The sequence below is a fragment of the Stenella coeruleoalba genome (genome assembly GCF_951394435.1).
Source record: "Stenella coeruleoalba genome assembly, chromosome: 2".
Classification (NCBI taxonomy): domain Eukaryota; kingdom Metazoa; phylum Chordata; class Mammalia; order Artiodactyla; family Delphinidae; genus Stenella; species Stenella coeruleoalba.
This window is the reverse complement of record NC_137147.1, coordinates 22,206,003-22,233,282: the sequence shown is the minus strand read 5'-3', so window position 1 is coordinate 22,233,282 and position 27,280 is coordinate 22,206,003. Positions and strand designations below refer to the sequence as shown.

The 27,280-nt window shown below is 39.4% G+C and overlaps 1 protein-coding gene across 5 annotated transcripts in view; it reads right to left on the bottom strand.

Moving 5' to 3' along the window:
- The window catches only part of DIO2 (iodothyronine deiodinase 2), a 253,391-nt gene that overhangs the window by 180,214 nt on the left and 45,897 nt on the right, over positions 1 to 27,280 (bottom strand). For 4 of the 5 annotated variants that reach the window (XM_079914648.1, XM_079914645.1, XM_079914646.1 and 1 more), the window contains exon 2: positions 3,355 to 3,485. The gene's annotated coding sequence lies outside the window, so the exon portion shown is untranslated. The remainder of the gene's footprint in view (positions 1 to 3,354; positions 3,486 to 27,280) is intronic. The other variant, XM_079914649.1, reaches the window with a different exon arrangement.

Below are 27,280 nucleotides of genomic sequence, written 5' to 3'. Positions count from 1 at the left end.
GAGGCTGCTCACTAGAACTCTGTGAGAGCCTTCGGAGTGGGAGCAATTTCTCACCTGAGCTAAGTTCCTGCCACACGGATTGCTAGTCCAAAACGGCCTCGAAGCAATCGGATCCTCACTGGGTAGGATCTTACGGTTCTTCCAAATGCCATCAAATCCATATACTGGGGATTTAAATGCACAGAATATGGCTTAAAGCCCATCTTTCATAGGAGCTTCCTCTCTCCTTATATGCTTATGTCCCATCATCCTCGGAACTATAATTTGCTGAGCTGGGGACAGGATCTTCTATATACTACAAGGGCCTCATTTTTTTTTTTTTTTTTTTTTGCGGTACGCAGGCCTCTCGCTGTTGTGACCTCTCCCGTTGCGGAGCACAGGCTCCGGACGCGCAGGCTCAGCGGCCATGGCTCACGGGCCCAGCCGCTCCGCGGCATGTGGGATCTTCCCGGACAGGGGCACGAACCCATGTCCCCTGCATCGGCAGGCGGACTCTCAACCACTGCGCCACCAGGGAAGCCCCTAAAATTTTGGTCGTTTGTTTTTTACAAAATAGTTTTAGGGTATACCTTGTGGCACTGATACCCTAAAACCATGGAAGTCAAGGAAATTTTAAAATATTATACACAAAAGGACAATAACCAACTAGATGGAGGTTTAAACTAAATATATAAAACATTAAGATTATGGCGATAGAGCCAGCAAACTAAAGATATAAGGAATCTAGACTCTAGATTGGCTCGAAATGACAATTTTATGGAATTTTTATCCTAAAACTCCCTTAGAAATGAGCTATGCCATCACCCCCCACTACCAAGTGAGAAAAAATGAGGCCTATTGTGTTGGGGAGACTGGTTTAGGATCACAAAGGTAGTCAGGACCAGAAGCAGGGCCACATTTTGTGACTCTTTGTCAGGCTTGTCACTTACACCACTTACGAGTTTTTGTTTCCTATTTTGTTTTATCCCTGACCTTCTCTCACTTCCTTCATGAAATGATATTTTTCATTAAAGAGCATTCTGCCCCATTTGGCAAGAAATCCACATTCAAGTTCCACCCCTGCCACTAACGTATCGTGGGACAAACTGCCATGGTGCTGGCCCCTTGCTGTAACTTTGCTCAGCGGCCTCTCTCTCTCTGGTTCGTCCCAAACCAAGGGCAATGACTGCATTGCTGACGGACGAACCCTAGAGCACAGGCTGCGTCAACAGGGACAACTGACTCACTGTGAATTTTACAATTTGGGAAGCCCTTGTATCTCAGCCAGTTCCTCTTTTAAACACCTGGAAGCTACAAGTGATGTAACATGTTCACTTGGTAACAAGCCAGAGACGAGATTAAATATTGGTCTTTCTCATGGACATTCAGCCAGAAGTCAAACAGTACCTTCCCCCTTTACTACAGTGAAGTAAAATATTTGTGCCTGATGGTTTCGGTGTATTTCATAACCCTAGATTTGATTTTTCCTTTTTTTTTTTTTTTGCATAGGAACTCTTCTGTCAGAACAGATCAGTGCTCATCAACTGACGCCAGGGTCCTCACTAGCCAATAGCAGAGACTGCCCTAGATGCTTCTCTTGCCTTCTTCACACCACTGGGGGAGCAGAGGGGACTGCTTCACAAGCGACAGCGAGGAGGAGAGGGGTTTTTGAACTTTTTGCCGACATCAGAAATCTTCTACTGTCTCAGGCAGTGTCCCTAACTACCACTGGAGATGGCACAGAGAGGAGTGCCAGCTGGTAACCCACCTGCTGGCTGGCACTCTGCAACAGGTTCAACTAGTTAAATCCAAGTTAATGGCCAAGCCAAGATTATCCTGACCCTGCACTGGAGAAAAGGTCGAAACCCTGCCGCTGAAAGGAGGTGGCAGGGAGCGTGGAGAGGTGCTTCTGGGTGCGATGATTCTGGCTGAGCAGATGCATCTTTTGCTCACTAGCTCTATCTGACTGGATCATGTTATGGTTTAACTGAGTCCACCAAAAAAGTCGTATATTAAAGTCGTAACCCCAGTATCTCAGAAAGTGATCTTATTTAGAAACAGGGATGTTACAGATGTCATTAGTTCAGATGAGGTCATACTGGAGTAGGATGGGCCCCAATCCAGTGTAACTGGTATCCGTATAAGAAGACGCAGATACACAGGGCGAACAACATGCGGACATGAAGACAGAGACCAAGGTGATGCCTCTAAAAGCCAAGGAATGCCAAAGATTGTCAGGAACCACCAGAAGCTAGGAGAGAGGCATGAAGAGGTTCCTCCCTCCCAGCCCTCTGAAGGAACCAACCATGTGGACACCCTGATCTCGGACTCCTAGACTCCAGGTAATAAATCTCTGTTGTTTAAGTCACCCAGTTTGCAGTACTTTGTTATGGCAACCCTCAAAAAACTAGCACAAAGTTTTGAGAAACTTAATACAAAGCTCTAGCAATCTGTACATTCCAGTAGCTAGCTGCTAAAATAGAAAGTTTATAGAATTCACCATAATCCATATTTCTCCTTATTGCGATACACTGTTTGTCTATTTCTACCCAACAATACCATCACTTGAATGTCTCAAAATAAACTAAAACAACAAACCAAACCACAAGCTCATTAATAAAACTTAGGTCTCTCTGCACAATTCTTTCCAAAGCAGAGCACCATTTCCAAAGTATAGTTAAGACCAGCTAAGGACTGCCCATGACTCAGCTAGTACACTTGATATATATTCTTTCCTGTCCCACAATAAATACTACTGTGTATCTGCTGTATACCAGTCACTATGAAAGGTATTAGAGACACAATAGTGGTCAAAACAGGTAGTCATTGTCTTCACAGTGGCCTATGTGCACTGAGGAAGACAGATATCAATCAATCACTCAAACATACTCAACTATTAACCGTGACAAGTGCAATGAAGGAGAAGTATCACCACACTTTGTACGCAGCTACTTCCCCTATGAACTGTGGACAGACAGAGCGAGGCAAAGCTAGGCATACTCTGTATTCCATGTGAAGCCTGCAATACTATGAGTTTTCTCCCATGAAAAGAAAACACTGAATATTACATTCAGAGAACCAAACCATCCGCCAAAAATAATCATCTTAATAAAACATGGGCCCAAAGTGAAGGAGGGGATAGGTGCTGAAAAGTGGTAAAGAGAAGCAAAGTGGCAAATAGGACATGGAGAGAGTTAAATAAATAGAAAACTCAGGACAAAATGCTGACATCCAGTCCCCCCAGCCCCCCAGGATTCAAGAATAAGGGAGTGAGGACATATGCCCAGCACTGTGAGTGTGGCAGTGGTGAACGGCATGTGGTCAGGCATGAGATTTTGTGCAGTTGAAAGGATCTTACCCGAGATAAAAGCCTACCTTTGTTTGAAGCTCTGTCTTTTTAAACTGGAACATCCCTGTTCAGCATGCTCCTGGCTCTGTGCAGTTGTGAGCACTTGAGGCTGCTGCCAAACGACGTAGCTGGTGACCAAAGAAGCTGCCGAATGCTGCTGAAGACAGGGAAGAAAATCCATTGAATTCATCCCGAACATTGCAACAGCGGCTGCCTCTCTCAATTACTTTGTCAGGTCCCATTATAATTGTAGCTTTGATCACATGCAAGGTTTTCCCACGGGTGGGGATAGAGTCAGGATCCTCAAAGTGCCGGCATGTCTCCCCAGGCCACTGTGGACAGGTCTGCAGCCACTGTGTCACATGCTCTTGGTGGAATTTAACAAGATAAACTGCTTCCTTGGCATTTATATGACACTTAGCATGGGTTGTATTTACACCTCTTGCCTCTTGGTGATGACCAACTTGGATTATCTACTTTGAGATCTCCCAAACAACCTAGGCATAACTGATTTGAAAATACCTTTAAAACAATAAATCCATCACTGTATGAAAACATACACTTCTGTTTTCCAAGATAAGTATTCAGGGATATATGATAGTTGGGGGCTGGGTTAATGAGCAAACAATACCAGTGGGGCAAGGAACTCCATCACGGAACAGAAATAAGCTTGTAGCCCAGCACAGAATTCTACAATGACCCTTGATTCATCCTTGTCTGAGTTTGCATAATTCCAAAGTGTGGTTGTGATAGGTGAAGATGTCAAGCCATCCTTAGGTAACTAGTTGCATCACTATGATGCCCAGGTGAATAATGTGAAAGGAAAACTATTTGGAATGTTATTATGTTAGATGGTAAGGCTTAAGTATGTTTGGCATATTTAGCATCAGATTTGAAAACGGTGTCAAAAGAGAAAAAAGAGAAATATACTGCCTGTGAACAACAAAAAACAGAATGTTCTGGGAATGGGAATTGATGGCTGGTTAGAGCAATGGTTCTCAAAATGTGGTCCTGGGACCACCAGCAACAGCAACACCTGGGAACTATTTGGAAACACAAATTAGCAGGCCCCTCCCTAGACCTACTGAGCCAGAAACTGTGTGTGTGTGTGTGTGTGTGTGTGTGTGTGTGTGTGTGTGCGCGCGCGCGCACACGCGTGTGTGTTGAGGCAGGCGGGGGAGGAGGGGATGTCAACAAGCCACAGTCTAATAACCCAGTGATTCTGATGCACACTCACCTTTGAGAACCACTGAGTTAGGGCATGAAGACCAAAGCACATTTAAGAGAAAAACAAAACAGAGCAAACCATTTTCCCCTAAGCCCATTATCAGGGCAGAACTTTAATGACTCCAGGAAAAGAACTCTAATCCTGGAGCCTGTAAATTATTAGGGGGCCTAACAATGTAAACAATCATGATAAAGAGATGAAAAAGTCATTAAAGTAGACAGATGGCTCTTCGGCTGAATGGGTGACAGACCTGATCCCTGTCCTAGTGACATTTGCAGAATTTCTGCAAGTTCACTACAAACAGTGTTTTCATCCCCAGATTCCTCAGTGACTGAAATCAGCCTTAAGCCCAGGCAGCTGAAGTTTTTGTGGTCTGGCAAGTATTTGGTATGACTCCCTTCACCTGAATCTGAGCATTTTCCTTCTGAAACGTTCACTGAGTGAGAAGAATTTGAAAAGGAGTTAATAAAACACATTCTTTGAGGTTGGAAAAATACAATCTCCTCTGATCATAACACGGGTAGGCCAGTACAAGCAAATGACATACAGATAAGAAACACAGAAGACTTCTGAACTGTGTAGTCTTCCAAATTATTATACACACCTGGGGAAATCCCTAGCAGAGGTCACTGGTCAAAGCAAATGTTGAAGGGATTGTAAATCCAGGAAAGAAAAAATATGTTATAATAAAATTGTAGAGTTAATGTGGCTTGTCCAACCTAAAGCTGAATGCCAGAGATATTTCTCCACCCTCCTCACCTCCGCCAAACTTACAAGCAACTCTTAGCTCTGGGATATTAGCAAGAAAGAGTTTTATGTGAATGGAAGTTTCTTTTTCTTTTAAACTCTTTCATTTAGCGTGCACCAAAAAGACACTTGCGTGCTTAAAAGTGACATCCATTTGCTAGTTCAGTTCCCCCAAGCTAGGAAAATAAATGGATGTTTTGGCAAAAGTCTTAACTAGCACTTAAAGTTGGATGCTTGAGAAACACTTTATTCAGTGTTCCGCCATAATGGAAGGTGATGCAAGATTAATTTTAAAAAGGCTGGAAATATTCTAATGAAATTTCTTTTTTGATATGCCTAAATTTTTTTTCAAATACTATTGTGAACCTCATATCTCTACCACAAATACACATTTCAAAAGATCCTTTAAAAAGATCACCCAAAGGTGTTAGCTTCAGAGCCATCAAATCAATTTAATTCCAGCTTGTAGAAGTTGTTTCACTGAAAAACTAACATTTGCTCAGCCAGTCCCAACTCCTTGAGTCCAGGTCCTGATTTTTATCCTAAATTAATCTCTCTCTCTTTTTTTTTTTGTACAGCAAGGGCAGCAGCCTATAGTCATATCTCTGCCAAAACTTTTGAGGGCACAAGAAAGAAAAGTACAAGAATAGTAATTTAATATTTTCCACCTGTAGATATAACACTTCTTTAGTACTTACTGGTCTCATGCTGGCAAGACTCGTATGATGCTTTTGATGTACCTGAATTTTTAACTTTCCCTACTGTCTTTTACTCATCGCCAAGAATATGCTAATTGTTCATCTCTTGTTTTAAGACAACGCAACTTTAGTCTGGGGTGCCATACCGACTCTATGGATCACCAGCCAAAGCTCTAGTTTAACTTGTTCACTCGTGGTCTTCAAAGCTAAGATGGAAAGGGAATTACAGTTTGGATACTACAGATCTCATGACAGCTACTGATGGGATCAGTCCAGAGAGTTGCTCAAAGGAATTCACAAGTTTGACCTGGCTAAATATCCTTTGGGACTTAAAAAGCTGACCAGTTATTTGAACTGATTCATAGCCGGCTTTACTATGATCTTTTTCTTAAGACTCCCTAGGCAAGTAGCTTTCATGTGATTGAGAAAGCCAAAAACCTCAAAGAGAGGAGGATTCAGGTATCTCCCTCCCGCCCCCACCTCTCTCCCTCCTTCTCTCTCTCTCCCTCCCCCACCCTCTCTCTCTCTGTCACACACACACACACACACACACACACACACACACACACACACACAGTGTCTAGGAACTCAAATTCCAGTGGTGGGGTATTTCTCAACCTCAGAGGCACGGTCCTCTTTTGTTTTGTTCCCTCTTCTTTCCATAATCAACTAAATGGGGTTTGAAAGTAATTGGAGCCACATGGATTGTTGTGCTTCAGATTTTGTCAATTATATAAAACTTACTTTCCTTTCTTCACTTTCCTCTAAATTTGCACTTTTACCATATACATGGTATATGTCGAATCTCATTACAATAGAAACCTTTGAAAGACAGACATCCCAAACTTCTCAATCATGAATATTTTTTTATTTTTTCAGATAATACACAATACAATAAGCTTCCCTATAACAAAATTATCTGGACAGTCTTTGGGAATTAGTCTGAAAGAAATTAATAACCAGAAGTAAACAAATAATCTGAGAAGAAACTAAGTCTTGCCATTGACATAGCACTCATTTTCTTTTTTTTTTAAAATTGGGGTATAGTGGTTTTACAATGTTGTGTTAGTTTCTACTGTACAGCAAAGTGGAGTTCCCTGTGCTGTACATTAGGTTCTCATTATTTGTCTATTTATACCTATTAGTTAGTGTATATATGTCAATCCCAGTCTCCCAGTTCCTCCCACCCCACCCCTTTCCCCCTTGGTATCCATATATTTGTTCTCTACATCTGTGTCTCTATTTCTGCTTTGCAAATAAGATCATCTATACCATTTTTCCATTGTATATATGTACCACATCTTCTTTATCCATTTGTCTGTCGATGGGCATTTAGGCTGTTTCCGTGACCTGGAGCACTCATTTTCTTAATATTGATACCATTCCGTAAGTTCTGAGTATTATTTACTGATTTACTTGGAGATACAATATACAGGAATGTTTTCACGTAAACCTCACTTTGCCCTCCATACTGTCTCCTGGTTCCATTACTAGTTTATATAAATGATTATATCTCCCTTGTATAAAATGAGGCTGTTGGCCTATGTTGTCACTGAATTCTTTTCTGAGCCCCCAAATCTCTGATTCTCCTCTAAGAAGCTCAAAGATTCGCATTCTTCAGGATATTTCATGAACCTTCCCTACCAAGTTCAAACTACTCCATTTAATTCAGGTAAATTCAGTCATTTAACAAACAAATATTGCACATCTACCTATGTGCTAGGCATTCTGCTAGACACTACCCTTAAGAAGTTCATAGTCTAGAATCTTATATGTTTTATATTTGATACATATTTATTTTTAAAGAGGATGTATACACTCTTATGTAGCACATCATCCATTTTGTTTATGTGCATCAGTGCAAATATGCCCAACTTGGTCTAGCACACTTAAAACTAAAGACATCAGACTTCCCTGGTGGCCAGTGGTTAAGGATCCACCTGCCAATGCAACGGACATGGGTTTGAGCTCTGGTCTGGTAAGATCTCACATGCCATGGAGCAACTAAGCCCGTGCACCACAACTACTGGGCCCGCATGCCACAACTACTGAAGCCCATGCGTCTAGAGCCTGTGCTCCACAACAAGAGAAGCCACCGCAATGAGAAGTCTGCACACCGCAACAGAGTTGCGTGTGTTGCCCCTGCCTGCCGCAACTAGAGAAAGACCGCGTGCAACAACGAAGACCCAACACAGCCAAAAATAAATAAATAAATAAATTTATTTAAAAAAAACTAAAGACATCTGAAAGTGCAGAAGAATATTTTATGAATTTTGGCCCCATTAAACAAAGAGGTTGAGACAATCTATATATTTAGCATAAAAACAAAACATTAACTAATAGTTTATTCAAGCAAATTAAGGAAATACTACAGATATTTTTCTTAAAATTTCCAGGTAAGATAGAAATCAATAATTCAAATCCCTGATTGTGAATACAATTGGAATGAAATTCAAATGAGCTTTGAGGACTATATTTGCCAACAGGTTATTTCTCACTAATCCTTAACAATTACCAATTATTACTTATATTTTGTGCAGAAGTCCAGTATAAGGTTAGATCAATTAGGCAAATAAATTCAGATATCATTCTGATAACTTTTTTAATGAAATTCTAGTAGGTCTTAAAGTCCATTAGTTAGATTTAGAATTCTAATCTAAGTGCTATGAAACCCTATAAAGTGAGCTTATGAGTTAGCTTATCAGCATTCCTAAGTATGTCAGAATATTATCTTTTTATTTTTCCCCATCTATATCTTAGGAAACATAGAGCTGTTCATAGGTATAGAAATTTTAACTACGTCAGATTTAAGAAACACTAGACAAACCAACATGCCTCTGAATATTTCCCCAACCTACAGAAAATCATCTAATTTCTCCATTAAAGGTGGCTTCTTTTGGGTTCAGACACTGAGTCATCAAGGGTGGCCTGATTACAATAATGATGTCCATTCAGTGAGTGCCTAGTCCATTCTAGACACTGTGGCAAGTGCTTTACATACTTATTCCCCAAAACATCCCCGTAAAATGAAATCTCTTCCCAGATGAAGGAAGTGAAGGTAGAGTGGTCACCTAGCTAATAAGTACTGAAGCCAATATTTAGCCCCTATGTTCTTCCACTGTGCCACCTTGAGTCACTGCATTAAACCATTATCACTTTTGGTGGTCTATCATACAGAATTTTACAATATTACACTTCAAGATAGCTGAAAATTATGAGAGAAATAGTTTTTATTGAAGTACAGTTGATTTACAATGTTGTCTTAGTTTCTGGTGTACAGCAAAGTGCTTCAGTTTTTTATATATATATTTATACTTTTTTTAGTGTGTATATATATATATATATATATATACATATAGATACTTTTTCAGATTCTTTTCCATTATAGGTTATTAAAAGATATTGAATATAGTTCCCTGGGCTATACAGTAGGACCTTGTTGTTTATCTATGAGAGAAACATTTTTAATAGCAGAGAAAAAATCAAGTGATACATCTGGGGAATGGGGCATTTATCATGGTGATAGTAATAGAATTGGTCTCTTTAGAGAAGAGTGGTAGAAAAAAGGTATACACAAGGCTGCACAATTTTGAGGACATTAATATAACAATAATTATTATAGCTAGCCTTCACTGAGGACTTGATGGTGCCCATTCACTGTCCTAAGTATCACACGTATCTTATCTGATTTAAACTCCCTAGATCAGAGAAGCGTCTCAAATTTGGAGAAATCTCAGGGAATCATGGTGACAGGGAAACTAAGACTTGCCAAACAAACTTTGTCTACTTCAAGGACATTCCTTTTAGAAAGGTACCTTGAAAAGCCACCTTGTGATTATCTGGACACATCACAGGCTTCTAATCTAGGACCTACAACTTTAAAAAAAAGTGCTTATAATAGCCATTCTAATGGGTATGAGGGGATATCTCATTGTGGTGTTGATTTGCATTTCCCTAATAATTAGTGCTGTTAAACACCTTTCCATGTGTCTGTTGGCCATCTGTAGGTCTTTGGAAAAAATGTCTATTCAGCTCCTCTGCCCATTTGTTAATTGGGTTGTTTTGTCGTTTTTGTTGTTGTTGAGTTGTATGAGTTCTTTATATACTATTTTGAAGGGTATTATGCTCAGTGAAATAAGTCAAATAGAGCAACACAAAAACTATATGATTTTATATATTTTTTAATATGTAAAATACTAAATAAATTAAAAAGCAAACAAAACAAACAAGAACCAAAACAAATGCATAGACACAGAGAACAGAGTAGTGGCTACCAGAAGGGAAGGAAGTGGGGAGAAGGCAAAATGGGTAAAGGGGGTCAACAGTATGGTGATGGATGGAAACTAAACTTTTGGCGGTGGTGAGCGCACTGAGGTGCACACAGAAGTAAAAATAAAATATTGTACACATGATACTTACATAATGTTATAAACCAATTTAAAAAGTACTTATATAATGAGCAGGGACAGATCCAGGTTTGTTAGGCCTAAAGTTTATGTAATTCGGGGGTCCTTATTTTTAAAAAACACACAAAATTGTGAATACAAAATTGTTTGTGAAACCACACAGTGGTTATAACTAGTCGTGGTTAGATTAGCTTATATTTTCAAAATTTACAAACACATGTGATCATGTGGACACACTGTAAGAGCTCTTGCCAGAGACTTGGAAGGGGTTTGTGTGAGGGGTCTTAAAGCTTGAGTCTCACCGGATTCACTGCCTCTCACACTGAACAAGAGTGAAGTGAGTACCTTCAGCAGAATGTTGAAAAAGTAGTCGTCAATGAAGTTGTAAGTGGAGGGAGGATATCCTTCAAATTAACCACTTGCAGCCCATCAATTTAACAAAATGAACTTTATAACCGGTAGATCTTGGGAACTGAGATAAACGTTGCAACTGATCATCCAGCTGGAGACTGAGGCACATGTAATCAGGTTCAAAAGTGAGGGTAAAGGTACTTGACTGGCAGAATGACAGGGGCTTATTGTTACACTCCTTAAACCCCTTCTGGGAAGCAGCAACCACCTCTCCCGCCTGAATGTGTCAAAACACATCAGAGCGTTAGACAAACAACTCAGACGTTTCCCACATTTCCATTCTTGTATATTGACCCAAGGGATAGGGAGCAGCAAGGCCTGGTGAGGCAGTGAGCATCCTGTTACACATGACCCTCCCAACAGCGCACAATTCATTTCTTGAATTGCTATCACACCCTGGGCCCCTTTGTTTCTCAATAACAGACTCATTTTTCCCTCCACCTTGTAAAATCCACTTAGAAGAAATTTAATGCAGTCAGAGAGCATTAAAAAAAAAATTCCTTAGTGGGACCACCCATTAATAATGTTACCCTAGAAGAGATAAAGAAAAATGAAGTATAGATACAAGAATCAAAGAGATCAGGTGAACCAGATGCTAATGGCTTTCATAGAGAATGACCTAATGAAATGCACTGGCATGGTTTTCCTTTCAAAAGCAATCTTGAAATGAAAGAAAAATATCTTAGGCAGGCTGAAACATACATTTTTAGATGATGGACACAGACTGACTTCCTTATTTGCACCCTTAGAGTTTTCGGAAGGCCAAAGAGATTGAACCCTTCCCTGCTGTTTATTTGATTTGGTCTGAGTTGAAGCCAAGAGATGTGGTGATGGAAGTTTTGGAAAAACAATTAAAAAGAAATGTATGCAGTGGTTTTTCTGGGATCCTAATTAACTGGCCCATTTCTAGGTAACATTAGGGAAGTTGTGGGCAGTGATTATTATCTCTTTAAAGTCCTAATTAAAACGTCGAACTGTAAGATAGAATGTCTTCAAAGCTGCATGTAATTTGATTGTGTTGGCTTACTGGGAAAATGGCCTTGGAAATACAAATAAACCAGCCACTAAAAAGATCCCAGAAGTCCAGGCTTTATTCCAGAAGTATAATCTGTTGAACCAATAGCATTTCATAACTAACCACTCACCAAGTGGTAGACATCCAAATGTCAAAGCCAGTTTCATAACACGGTTAACACGTAACATGCTGCACAAGAATGCCTCGCCACAGCACACTTGGGTTTCAAAAGGGTGTTTGGGGTTAGTTCACCTACAAATTCTTATCAGCCAGCTTTAAATGTTCTCATTTGATGAGTTTCAGAAATGGCTGGCACCCTATCCACTTTTTAATTAGCTCTAAAAGAATTCCTGCATACAATGGCAGATTTCTGTTACTCTCAAGCATTAAGATCACAGGCAGACTGGAATCCCTATCACATCTCTGCATGACCATTGGTAAAGCTGTCCTTCACTTAAGAAGGTTATGACACTTAGGAATGCAAATAACAAAAAAGCCAATCAAAAAATGGCTTCAACAATAAACACTCCTGTTGTATATCAAGTACAGCAGTTGATTCATACGGCATCTCAACAACGTCAACAATGATCCACTTGCCATTTTTCCACACTGCCACTCTCAGTATGCCAGCTGCTCCCCTCACTGTCACACTTTGTTTGCATGAGCTCCAGCATCACCCCCTCATATAACCACATCCAAAGGGAGAGAAACAGGAATGTTGCCTTTCATGCATATCCTTTTATCCTTTTCTGGACACCTCGCAGCAGGCTTGCCATAATATTTCCTTGCCCATAATTGCATCACATGCCCACGCCTAAACCAAACAGTGTCAAAGGGAACTACTACGACTGGATTTGCTTAATCAAGGCTCATCTGCTACCCCCACAGCTAAGGGGAAATCCAGGCTCCCTGATGCACATGTCATACTGATGCTGCAAAACAAATCATAATTCTCTTTGCAATGGAAAAAAATGGAACAGTGTCCACCCCAGAGGTAGCATGTCTATCGCACCACTGGCAGTAGGGTTGAACACTGAGTTGCATTTCCAGTGATGGGCAGATTTACTGACACGTTCACTCATATTCTCTCTTCTGTCCCCACTCGTGGCAACACTTATACAAAATACCTAGTCGAGAGCTTTGGCCATGAATACGAAAAGAAAACTATTCACACCTTAGAACTCATCCATTCATTCACTTGTTTATTCACAAATGTAGTTTGAGCATCTACTAGGTGATGGGCGCTGTATTAGAGATATAACAAGAACAAGTGAGACATGGTCTCTAACATCAGAAAGCTTATAGCTGAGTGGGGAGAATACATAAAGGCAAACAGGCAGAATAAGATCATAATCCCTGATGGGGAAAACACAGTACAGTAAAGTACCTGAATACTATAGTATCATAAGTGCTTTGATAGCAGAAGTCCTGGGCACTATATAGATGCACAGAGACGATGTACCTCACCCAGTCTCCTAGAGGAAGAGATTCCTGAGGTGAGAAATGAAGAATGATATGAGGATGGGTTGTAAATAGAAAGAGTTAAAAGGAGACTAAATGAACCCCACAGCCTTGGCCCTCATCTAATTAATACTGAGTAATTATTTCAAAACTTCTCATATATATACACCACTAATTTCTCAAGGGTACCTATACCACTAAAACAGGGATTCTTAATTTGAGGTACATAGATGTAATCCAGAAGATTAATGAATTTGGAGAAGAAAAAATACATCTTTATTTTCATCAGCCTCTAACTGAAATTTAGCATTTTCTTCAATAACAAATATGAGCAAAAAAACCCCACAGTAGTGTTATCATCACCCACGACTTTGGTAACAATAGAAATCATAGGTATTTCATATTACTCTACAAGATGATGCAGATGTATTAAAAAAGTGTTCAGAATTGTGGCACTTAATGACTACTGCTAGATATTGTTTTTAAAGCATTTATTTTAAAGAACGTGATTGCTTTTAAACATTTTGACTGCTGTATTTCAACATAATTGGCTTCCTTTTTGATTCTATATATTTTATTTTATGCATCTAAAAGCAATAGTCTGAGAAAGGGTTCATAGATTTCACCAGACTAATAGGGGTGCATTTCTTCCCAGGTCAGACTCAGTACTTGTACATGAGAGAATTGTGAAAGCTATGAATTTAACTTTTGCTGTAATTGTGCCTTATGCCCAATTAAATTTTTTTTTTTTTTTTGGCGGTACGCGGGCCTCTCACTGTTGTGGCCTCTCCCGTTGAGGAGCACAGGCTCCGGACGCGCAGGCTCAGCGGCCATGCCTCATGGGCCCAGCCGCTCCGCGGCATGTGGGGTCTTCCCGGACCGGGGCACGAACCTGTGTCCCCAGCATCGGCAGGCGGACTCTCAACCACTGCGCCACCAGGGAAGCCCTGCCCAATTAAATTTTGTATTTGATTCTCAGCAATGATAGCCCAGTGGCTATAAAAAATATTATTTTAGGGCTACAATAAAGGTCCCTGAGTCTCTGGGTTTGTTGTTTTCTTTCTGTACGAACTTCAGAACAATCAGAAAATCTACCCCACACAAAGTCCTTGGAGTCGTCATTACCATCATAATGGTCAGCTTCTTAGGCATATGCTGTAGTAGGCATTTCACCACAATCAACATTGGTGATAATTTGATTAAATGAGATGTGACTGCACGCCATGGATTACTAGTACCTAATTTCAGCATTGTATTCAAGTACAAAAACATGACCAAACCAATCCTCAAATCCCCATTTGGAGTGTCCATTTCCCGGGACCACATGTGGAACCAATATTTGTATCAGTCAGTGTCCAAGCAGGATCTAGAAACCACATCAGTTATATGAACAGAGAGAATTTAATATAAAAAATTTTTAATTTTTATTGTAAACTTAACTAAAAAGGCAAGACTAGAACACTGTGGCGAGGTTCAGTAAACTTGTTGTACAAAGAGCCAGATAGTAAACATTTCAGTCATATGGTCTCCATTGCAAGTACTTGACTCTTATAAAGCAGCCATAGATAACACAAACACACATTTGCCTGCCACTGCATTAAGGGATCATGGAAGTATCAGTAGCAGGAGGCAGCCACACACCTTCGCCTAGCAGAACAAATAGGAGAGGCTGGAATTTTAAAAATCCCGGATCTAGAGGAAAGACCCAGTGGAGATGAAATTCCGACTTCTGAGAAGGTGCTAGCTGGTGCTGCTATCTCTGAGGTGGTACCATAACTCAACTCTGCCAGCGCTGGAAAATCTGCAAAATGAATTCAGCTGTTGTTATGGGAAGATAATGCTGATGCAAAGGTGAAGAAGTATGGCACGGTCATAGGAAATAAACAGGAAGCCCGTATACAACAGACAGGAAGGAAAAACATCCCTTCTCCCTCCCCCCGCCTTGCCATCTCCCTCTAGTGGCCTCCTTTGGTATAGCCTAGTAGGGAGCCAAGTGCCATGCTGAAATGTGGTATGGAAAGTATTAGCTTCACCATCACAAAGTGGTGTTTAGAAGAGTGGGCTTGGAACTAAGAAACAATAGCTTTATACCTGGCACAGGAGTTGCCTTATAAGCTTCACAGACTGCTAAAGGATATTCAGTATATAAAAACCAGTTCAGAATGAACTGGCTCAACTTTTACATGAACTCTGATTACTGAATAAGCCTATTAAGTCGTCTACCTGAACTCCTTACCTCAGTAAACATTCATTTTTACCAAAAGAGTATTAAGAAGTATTGTCTCCCTTGTTACCAATTTGAAAGAAGAGAAAAAACTATAATCAGTAAAGGCAATGACTCTATTCAGGTCACTTTTAAAAAAGAAGAAGGCACCAAAGCTGAGGCTGGTTCTCCTGCTATTATAATTACCACTTCCGGGCATATACAGATGGTACCATAAGCTCTTCAAAAGCTACTGGGAAATTAAAAAGAATACTAAATTAATGAAGCATTTTTAATAAAATAGTAATGTTTTTTAATGGAGTCCTTCATTGCTATGGGTGGCAGAAATGGACTGGAGACAGAGAGATGATAATTAGTTAGCTAATTTCTTTATAGAAACTAGTCTTTGGTAAAAAGGACCACACATTTTTTGCCCTAGGATAATCTCCACTATTAATAATGATAGGGATTCTGAGGAATAAAAGAAAATAAAGTACACTCCAGGTTGACATGCCATGGTTGGAGGATCCATCGAATATTCCAGATTCCAATTTTCCCAAGGATGTTTACACCAAACAACACAGCAGACCATGTGATATTTGGAATTTTTTTCCCTATCTCTCATGCTGTGTCTTTGAAGAAAGAAAAAATAAAACCTTTGCAAAATTATATTACCCTCTTGAAACTATCTCTGATTAGTATCATTCAAGGCTTGATCACTTCCCTATACCTTGCATCACTGTGACATTTTTCTTTTTTAATATGGTTTCTTCCTCAGTCACAATCAGAGGCTGTGCTAACTGCTCGGTGCCCAGCGTTGCCTGAGGTACTATAGGATGCTCAGAATGGCTCCCATTGTCAAAGTGTTTACTATATGGTTTGGAAAGCAGAATGGAAACATATGAAACTACTGGATTCAACAGAATGTTAAATGAGGTCATTTCTTTCCCAGCATCCTAGTTAACAGGCTTATATCTTGGCAAAGAGAAAATGAAGAAACATTCATGAGCTGAAGTATGTTGCCCAAGGTTTTAAATTAAAAATATGATTTAGACCAGGCCTTGAAGGATAAGTAGAATCTAAACCAAGGAAAGTGGAGCTCAGGAAACAGCTGAGCAAAAGCACAGAAGCAAAAATAAAAATTCTGACTTAAGTGATACAAAGGCTTATGATTTGCGAAAAGAACTGTGTGAAATAAGGTTCATAACAGTTAATGGAAGCACTCGAAAATGGTTAAGTATGAACTTGAAGCAGGAACTTCAAGTAGGCAGGATCACACATGCTGAAAGTGGGGTTTTGAAAAGATTGATCGTAAGTATAAAAAACAGTTAAGCAAAAAGAGGGCAGGCCTTGTAAAGGATGTCAAACAGGGGTCTACTCTAGCGGCCCAGGCATACGTAGGTAATAATCCTACTAGAGTAGTAGCCATGAGAATAAAGAGTAAGACTCTTGGAATCCAGAAATTGAGGTCACAGTGGAAGCTACATACCAGTAGTTGACTGCTTTGATAGCATGTTTCTCAGCACCCTGGGTCCCCTTCTAGGCCATCAGCCTTACCATGTCCCTTCCCAGCCTCATATGTCGATTGCTCCAGGATCCAAAGACAGCACCGTGCCCCTGGAGGGTGACGATGAACTCTTCTGAGGGTCATGCTGATCCTGCTGACACACAGCTTTTAGTCTTTTTGGCAGTGTTTCCCCACATGGTGTTTACAGATCCTAATAACTCCTAGAACTCTTCCTTTCTTTCCCCTAAACCGAGGGAATGATTATCCTTCCTGCTTTATGATTTGATGGAAAACCAAGGGACACAGGAGAGCATAGCTGATCCCTTCATGCTTTCTTCTCAAACCCCCATCTTATCCAGAACATCTGGCTCTTTGCACAACAGGATACATTCTTCTCTTACCTGACTTTTCTAGTCACTACCCTCATAGCTCTTCTACAGTATCTCCACATATTATATAGGTACTCAATGTTTTGGTTTGGTCTTGGTCTTAAGCAGTTTAGTTATATAAGGCTGTGCAATACATTTTTATACTATATCATTATAAGCTTGTTTTAGTCTATTTTTTTTTTATTTATTTAATTTATTTTATTTTTGGCTGTGTTGGGTCTTCATTGTTCCACACGGGCTTTCTTTGGTTGCGGCAAGCAGGGGTTATTCTTCCTTGCTGTGCACGGGCTTTTCATCGCGGTGGCTTCTCTTGCTGCAGAGCACGGGCTCTAGGCGCTTGAGCTTCAGTAGTTGTGGCACGCAGTCTCAGTAGTTGTGGCTGGTGGGCTCTAGAGCACAGGCTCAGTACTTGTGGCACACTGGCTTAGTTGCTCGGCGGCATGTGGGATCTTTGCGGACCAGGGACCAAACCGGTGTCCCCTGCATTGGCAGGCAGATTCTTAACCACTGCGCCACCAGGGAAGCCCTAGGTGTTGACATTTTGCATCTCAATAAGTGAAAGTAAACATGCTAATCTTTTGCATGTTTACATTTCTTGCTAAGGTGCTAGAGATGCAGAAGTAGGTGTCTTGATAAGAAACTTTAGAATTTCTAAACTTGAAAAGGCATGGAATTTACTAACAGGTGAGTAAAATTTCATAAGAGCATCTTTTCTTTAATATGTGCTAAGAGATAAATTGTATATAGGCACAAACCCTCAGGATTTGAAATGTCACATTTTGAAAAGGCTCCTACAGTATTCCTTGGAAAATAACTTTAAAGGAAAACAGAAACCAACCTGAAGATGCTTCTCTCTTTTTTTTAAACAGTGTCATTTATTCTTTAGCACAGCAATCCCAAAACAGTAATTTATAATATTGTACACTCTAGTCTCAGACTATTCACAGTTAATAACCATTATCTTTTCCTGTTTGATTCACCAGGCATAGATTTTCATAAATTTTCTCTCCTAGTCTTTCAGATGGTTCCTCCCCTCCCATTCTTTAAATCAGCTTGTTCCTCATAGTATCCTACCTCTGAAATCTGTCTACTAAACACACCCAATTTCTCAATTTGTGTGTATCTAGTTGCAAGATTTTGTTACCACCTGTGATGACTGTTTAGACAAGCAAAAGATATTCATTCAATCCATCTATAAACTTACAAGAAATTAAACTTTTACCAACTACATTTGCTTATCAACCCTGCACTATTTAAACAATGTATTCTTAAGGGCTAAGTTCCTGATATGCCCTTCTCTGCCTGGATTAGAAAGGAAAAAAAAAGATGGCTTGAAATATCTTTGATAATTAGAAGTAATAAATGTAAAATAAGAGTTGGATAAAGAGAATATACAAAAAAATTTAATGTTATCAAAATGTGTGTATATAGTAGTTTTATATAATAAAGGCATATAGAAGGAAAATAATCAAATCATCTTAGATATATCAGGGGGGTTTAAGAATGAATACTTTGTTGCAAAAAAATATCCAGTCATTTAAATATTCTCCCTAATCACCTTCAGGTGAATGGTCCTGTTGTAAGTATCCTGGGTAGCCTATGGAGATACCCAGTAGTAGGCTCTTCTCTAAAAGAATCTGACAATTCAGTTGGAGAGAAAAACAAGTAGAATAAATATTAAATTAAATTAGAAAAATCTATCACAGGTGCATAACTTTTGACCCAGATATGTTATTTCTCAGATTTTGGCCCAAATAAACAATGATGTATAAAACCATATGGGTTTATAGAATAATTTTTAGAATAACTAATCTTGGATAAATGACAAGATAATTGTAAAAGGTGGCCACATGCAGTAAAATGGTATGTAGCCACTACAGTGGTAACAAAAGACAATTTAACGACAGAGAACTGTTTGTGGTATGTTGGGTGGAAAATCAGGCTAAAAATGAGCAAACCTGATATGATCCCCTTGGTGTGAAAAATATACAAAAGGTCATCTACATAAACCCCACAACTAACATCATATTTAACAGTGTTAATGAAATTAGAAACTAGACGAGGGTGTCTGCACTTTCCACTTCTCTGCAGCATTGTAGTCGAGGTCCTAGCCAAGGCAATTGGATAAGAAAACTAAATAAAAGGATCCAGATGGGAAAGGAAGAAATAAAGCTACTTCTATCTGCCAATGACTTAATCTTGTAAATAGAAAATCCTCTAGGAATCCACTAAAAAACTATTAGAGCTAATCAATGAGTTCAGCAAGGTTGCAAGATATATCAAAATATGAATATTATTTGTATTTCTATACAGTAGCAATGACCAAATAAAAAATGAAGTCAAGAAAATAATTCCATTTAAAATAGGATCAAAAAAATATTTAGGAATAAATTTAACAAAGGAAGTACAAACACTCTAAAAACTACAAAACATCATTGAAAGAAATTAAAGACCTTACTCAACAGGAAGACATTTGTTTTCATGGACAATATTTATTGTTACAGTTGCAATACTCCCCAAATCGATCTACAAATTTAATGCAATCCCTATCAAAATACCAACTGAATTCTTTGCAGAAATGGAAAAGCTAATCCTCAAATTCATATGGAAATGCAAGGCATGCAGAACAGTCAAAACAATCTTGAAAAAGAAAAACAAGGGACTTCCCTGTAGCGCAGTGGTTAAGAATCCACCTGCCAATGCAGGGCACACGGGTTTGATCCCTGGTCTGGGAAGATCCCATGGAGCAACTAAGCCCATGCGGCACAACTACTGAAGCCCGCGCGCTCTAGGGTCCATGTGCTGCAACTACTGAGACTGCGTGCTGTAACTACTGCAGCCCACATCCCTAGAGCCTGTGCTCCACAAGAGAAGTCACTGCAATGAGAAGCCTGTGCACCACAATGAAGAGTAGCCCCTGCTCACCACAACTAGAGAGAGTCCGCATGCAGCAACAAAGACCCAACACAGACAAAAAGAAAAACAAAATTAGAGGACTCACATTTCCCAATTTCAAAACCTATTACAAACATATATTAAACAATGTGGTACTGTTGTAAGCATAGACAAATGGAATAGAATCAAGAATCCTGAAATAAACCCTTATATTTACGATCAATTGATTTTTAGTAAGAGTGCCAAGGGTTGGACCATATATATATATATCAATACATCACACTATACACAAAAATTAATGCAAAATGAATCAAAGATCTAAATGTAAAAGCCTAAACTATAAAACTCTTAGAAGAAAAGATAGGAGTAAATCTTCATGCACTTAGATTAGGCAATGGTTTCATAGATATGACACCAAAAGCATAAGCAGCAGCAACAACAAAAATAGATAAATGGGAAATGTGCCATGTTTTGGTTAGTTTTCTGTTTGTTCTCTGTTTTTAATTTGTTTCCTTTTTCTTGTGTTCTTGTGGGTTTCTGTAAGTTTTTAGAAACCCATTTTAATTTATCTATAGCATTTTTTAGTTTCTTTGTTCAGATTTGTTAATGGTTGCTCTAGGTATTACATTGTATATACGTAACTTATCACAGTCTACGTGGTATTGTTGTTCTACTAGTTTAAGTGATATATAGAAACCTTATCTGGATTTACATCTTTATCCTCCCCCACTTATAACTGTAATAAATATTTCCTCTACATATACTTAGAGCCATATCAGACGGTGTTGTAATTTTGTTTCAATCATCAAACAATTTCTGCTTAGAAAACTTCCTTTAGTCTTTCATTTAGGGTAGATTTGATGGCAACAAATTCTCTTAGTTTTCCTTCATTTTAAAATGTCTTGATGTCTCCCTTCATTCTGGAAGTGTGTTTTCTCTAGGTATGCAACTTGGGGGTGTAAATTCAGATTCCTAGGCCCTGAGCATTGCACGGGAAAGAGAAACTGCACCCTTAAATTTTAAAAGGTCACAGACTTTTCAGTGGTAATCAGTGAAGCCCACACCTCTGAAAGCCTAGTTGGCCTTGCGTAACACCTGTAAATAAGGACAGAGTCCCAATAATAACCCAGCATGAATGTACCACTATCTCTGTGGTATCGAAACTTAGGGTCAGATTTAATTTGGTTTGATTTCAAGGGAATAAAGTAATATTATATGCCTTGCACACTTAGCTTTGTAAAATACAATTTAAATCTCTTATGTAGTTTTTATTTTTACCTAATAAAAGAAACAGGAAGCTTTGATCCCAGAACAATTATCCTTATGCCTTCCTTTTATTTTTTTCTAATTTGTACATTTAATTTCTAGATCACTGTAGCCTTCTGTGATAACTGTATGCTCTTGGTTTTAAAAAGCACATCTAAAATAAGTCAGATTTTCTTACAGAGCTAGCATTACACACTGTGGAACTACTTTAGCCTGGGCCCCAGTGTTCAAAGGAAATTTATCAAAGGGGACATGGGTTTCAAGTGTGATGTTTCTCTCACCTTGTAGTGGAATGTCATCTGTGACTTTAAAGGTAAAAATTCCTCCTTTTATACTCTCTATTCCCTCTGTGGTCTGGGAAGTGCAGACATTGCCTAGACAATGTGAATCTACTTTTGTAGTTTTACAGACATAGTGGACATTATTGGTTCTACCTGAGATTTCTGGTGTACCGTGTTCTCTTCCCAAGGCTGCATTTTCTACAGTTATTTCCTGAGTCGTCCTGAGACTACCATTCTCTTCTTCTGCTTAAAATCTTTTTAAAGCTATTTTTGGCTCTCATTATTTCCAGTTATTTTCTCAATTATTAATTTTTTTAAAATGTGGGTGCCCCAAAGATACCAGAGTTATAAATATACTCCTGGCTATCAGATATTTATCTCAAGGCTAAGTCTGTCTCTGTCTCCCTGAGGTCAGAACTATATAACCTCTCCTGCTACATACGGAAATCTCCTTGGGGATGTAGCAATTGTACCTCAGACTCAATACTTTCAAAACCAGACTCTAACTTTTCCATTAAAATCAGTATCCTCCTATGATCCTCATCTCAGAAAATGGCACTATTGTTTATCTAGCCACGTATCCAAGCTAGCTCCTCACCCACTTCTAAATCAAACTGTTACGAAGACTTAAAACTTAAATATCATACAAAATTCTTCTCCCCTTCCATCCCCACTGCTACTTCCTTGGTTTAGCTTCCAATCATTTCTCATCTAAACATACTACTACTTTTACTGCTATTTCTCCTCTCCCTCCTTGTGCTACTACTGCTACTACAGCTACTAATAATAGTGCTAATAAAATACTATAGTAATAAGAGCCAACATTTATTGAGCACTTTCTATGATCCAGTGCATAACATGATTTGATTGGCACTCAATAAATACATGTGATTGAATAAGAGAATTCCTGTGGACTGAATTCCTGAAATCAAGAGTTGATTAAAATTAGTTACAATTAATTTCTACTAGCTTGTACACATCAGAAGTCAGCAACTTCTAAAACAATTCTCAAAGTGAGGTCCCAGCATAAGCAACACCTGGATACTTGTTAGAAATGCAAATTATGGAGCCCCATCCCAGACCTAGAGAGTTAGAAACTCTAGGGGTGGTGCCCATCCATGCATTTATTAGCAAGTTCTCCAGGTGGATTTGAAGTATAATAAAGGTTGAAAGCAGCTGTTCTTTATATATATATATATATATATATATATATATATATATACACACACACACATATATATATATATATATATAATTTATTTATTTATTTTTAAATTCATTTTATTTTTGTCTGCGTTGAGTCTGCGTTACTGCATGCAGGCTTTCTCTAGTTGTGGTGAGCAGGGGCTACTCTTTGTTGCGGTGCATGGGCTTCTCATTGCGGTGGCTTCTCGTTGCGAAGCACGGGCTCTAGGTGCGCAGGCTTCAGTAGTTGTGGCTTGCGGGCTCTAGAGCGCAGGCTCAGTAGTTGTGGCACACGGGCTTAGTTGCTCCACGACACGTGGGATCTTTTTGGACCAGTGCTCGAACCCGTGTCCCCTGCATTGGCAGGCAGATTCTCAACCACTGCGCCACCAGGGAAGCCCAAAGCAACTGTTCTAAAGCAATGGTTTGCAGACTTGGCTGAACATTAGAATCACCTGGTGTGTTTGCGAGTGTGTGTGTGTGTGTGTGTGTGTGTGTGTGTGTGTGTATTATTGACTGAATATTTGTATCCGCCTAAAATTCATATGCTCAAGCCCTAATCTCCAATGTGATGATATTTGAAGGCAGAGTTCTTGGGAGATAATTTGGTTTAGATGAATTCATGAGGTGGAGCCCGTTCTCATGATGGCATTAGTGTCCTTATAGGAAGAGACTGAAAGACTAGACCTTTCTCTGTCTCTCCCTCTTTTCTCTTCTCTCCCCCTCTCTCTCCTTCTCTTCCTCCCCCCACCTTCTCCTCTCCCTCTCCATCATCCCCCACCACCAGGTGAGAACACAGAGAGAAGGTGGGCTATCTGCAACCCAGGGAGAAGGTCCTCACTAGAACGCGACCATTCTGGCACCCTTATCTTTGACTTGCAGGCTCCAGAACTGTGAAAAATAAATGTTGCTGTTTAAGCCACCCAGTCTATGGTATTTTGTTATAGCAGGCTAAGCAGACTAACACGGTGTGTGGACCCATACATACATATACATATATATCAATCCTTGGTTTATCCTCAAAGAGCCTAATATAATTGGCATGGCACAAGCACTGGTATTTCCTGGAACTCAGAATGCTTGGGGGTAAGTCTCAGAACTCCCACGTTTGTTCTAAGAAGCAGCTTATGTTCTGAAGCTCACAGATTTTTACTATTCCCCAGAGCAGTGCATTTTCTTCTCTCCCCTTCATCCTTCACTTCCTTATTTTGGACGCACTGTGTGCTGGGATAAAAAGAACATGGACTTTGAAGCCAGAGACACAGATCTTGTACATATCCCAGCTCTACCGCTTAATGGCTTTGTGAGCTGGAGAAAAGTCACTTAGCCTTTCTTAGCCTCAGTTTCTTATCCAGAAAAAGGGGGGTGGGGTGGATAATAGGATAATACCTACTTTCCAAACAATGTCAAGATTAAATTAAATTAAGATAATGTATGTAAAATTCTAGCATAGCATATAATGCAAAGAAAATGCCAGTTATCTTATAAATAAGCCTTCCTCTTAAAGATCATATTATAAATTTAAAGGCTTCCCCAAATTCCATAATCATAACAAAAAATAAAAGGGATATTTTTGTCATTTCTGACATGTGCATATTTTTTGATAGTTTTTAAATTAAATAATTAATTTAATTTTTAGTTTTTAATAATTAATTTTAATTTTTATTTTTGGCTGCCTTGGGTCTTTGTTGCTGTGCACGGGCTTTCTCTAGTTGTGGAGAAAGGGGACTACTCTTCGTTGCAATGTGTGGGCTTCTCACTGCTGTGGCTTCTCTTGCTGTGGAGCACAGGCTCTAAGCGCACGGGCTTCAGTAGTCGCAGCATGCAGGCTCAGTAGCTGGGGCTCACAGGCTTAGTTGCTCCACAGCACGTGGGATCTTCTCAGACCAGGGAATCAAACCCGTGTCCACTGCATTGGCAGTCAGATTCCTAACCACTGCGCCACCACGTAAGTCCCTAGAATTACTTTCTGAATTGGAAGCAATATCTCTGATCAACCAATATAATTCCTGCCTCATAGAGATGAGAAAACTGAATCTAGAGACTATATAAGTGACCCAAGTTCACACAGCTGGTTGGTAACAGAAATGGTACTAGACAACAGACATCTTGAATGTGAGATGGTCTTTTCTCACTAACCCATGTCAGACCTCAGTCCAGTTCTAGTTTCAGGTGGATCACTCCTATGCATGGAGAGGTAGGCATCACTGTGCCGTTCTCCAACAACCTTCTTAGTGCCTCTCATATTTTTTGTGCTATTCTAAATATTTTCTTTCATCATGGTCTTAAAGACTGTCTTTTCAACTCATTACCAAGTTCTCAGAGGTTGCTCTCCATTTGCTCCCTGACTACTCTCCTCACCTTTTAGCACAGTGTGGAAGCTTATGGTACCCTGTTTACTGTTCTTCTGTACCCCATTGGAGGATATCTTGGTATTTCAGCCTTCCCACTCTGCAATGAAGAGCTGCTTCATTAAGCAACCTAAGTGTCCATCAACAGACGAATGGATAAAGAAGATGTGGCACATATATACAATGGAATATTACTCAGCCAAAAAAAAAAGAAACGAAATTGAGTCATTTGTAGTGAGGTGGATAGACCTAGAGTCTGTCATACAGAGTGAAGTAAGTCAGAAAGAGGAAAACAAATACTATATGCTAACACATATATATGGAATCTAAAAAACAAAAATTGTTCTGAAGAACCTAGGGGCAGAACAGGAATGAAGACGCAGACATAGAGAATGGACTTGAGGGCACGGGGAGGGGGAATGGTAAGCTGGGACGAAGTAAGAGAGGAGCATGGACATATATACACTACCAAACGTAAAATAGATAGCTAGTGGGAAGCAGCCACATAGCACAGGGAGATCAGCTCGGTGCTTTGTGTCCACCTAGAGGGGTGGGATAGGGAGGGTGGGAGGGAGACGCAAGAGGGAGGGGATATGGGGATATATGTATATGTATAGCTGGTTCCCTTTGTTATAAAGCAGAAACTAACACACCATTGTAAAGCAATTATACTCCAATAAAGATGTTTAAAAAAATAAAGTTGCTTCATTAGACCAAAATCCTGATAAAAATGGTGATCCTTTCTTCCAGAACAAGCATGCATGCACAAAATAGGCTATATTTCTTGTTAATTTTCATACAAATTTCTATTAGTAGAGAAAAACATGCTTCAGTATGTTTAGATTTACATTTATTTTTGGCACTTCCTTCATAGTAGAATTGTGTACTGTGGAATATCCAGGTCCCAGCAGACAACGTAAATATAAGTTTGTTAGTCTTTCTTCCTTTCATCTCCCTCTCTCTCTCCCTCCCTCTCCCCCTCTTCCTCCCTCCCTTCCTTCCTTCCTTCCTTCCATCCTCCCCCAGCTTTTCCTTTTTTAATTTTATTTACCCTGACAGAAAGAATTCCCATCTTCTCTGGTAGACTGAATTACTTCTCGTTTGTCTAAACTATGCCCAAGGTATATGCAGCATACCATCAAATTGTTAAGACTTGCTTGTTTTTACATCCTCTCTGGCATGTTAGACGTTGTTATAGCTGCTGGAGATTTCCAGTGCATTTTATGAAATTATTCCTGTTATTATTTTGTTGTCTTTCTGAAGGGTCCTCTTGAGATCTGAAGACCTTCATCTTCTTCTGTTAATGGTCTTTTGGTTTGCCTTAATGTTGTTTGATCTTTGTTATTACCAATTGTTGCAGAATCATCTCTCCCATCTTCTTCCTCTCTTCTTCCTTCTTTCCCTCTCTCTCTCTCTATGGCTTGCTCTCCTTCCTTCTTTGTAATGTTGTGATGACAGATGAGACACTACCTATAAAATGCTTATAATAGTATCTGGCAGCCAGTAGATATTCAAAAATGTTAGCTTTTACTATTATTTTAGGCAAAATAACCTCCTGTCTTACATCGTAGACAGACATGAGAATTTTTAAGACTACACAAGCTTTGGCAGTGCCTTCCTTATCCTCCTTTCACAATTTAGTCTCCAGTCCTGTGGATAACCAGGATAACCAAGAACCCTACTCCAAGTGACTGAGTTAATGTGCCTTTGGTCAGCGCAGATGACTTTATTATTTTCCTCTCTTCTTTTGTCTGCTAGGTAAACATCATTTTTCTAAGGTTTTTGTTTGTTTGGTTTTGAAGACTACTCTTCTTAATACATTTTTTTCCTTGATCTATTTATAATCACACTGCTATCCTTGACTTAATGGTTGACTTTTACCTAACTACAGAGTCATAGGTGATGAGCT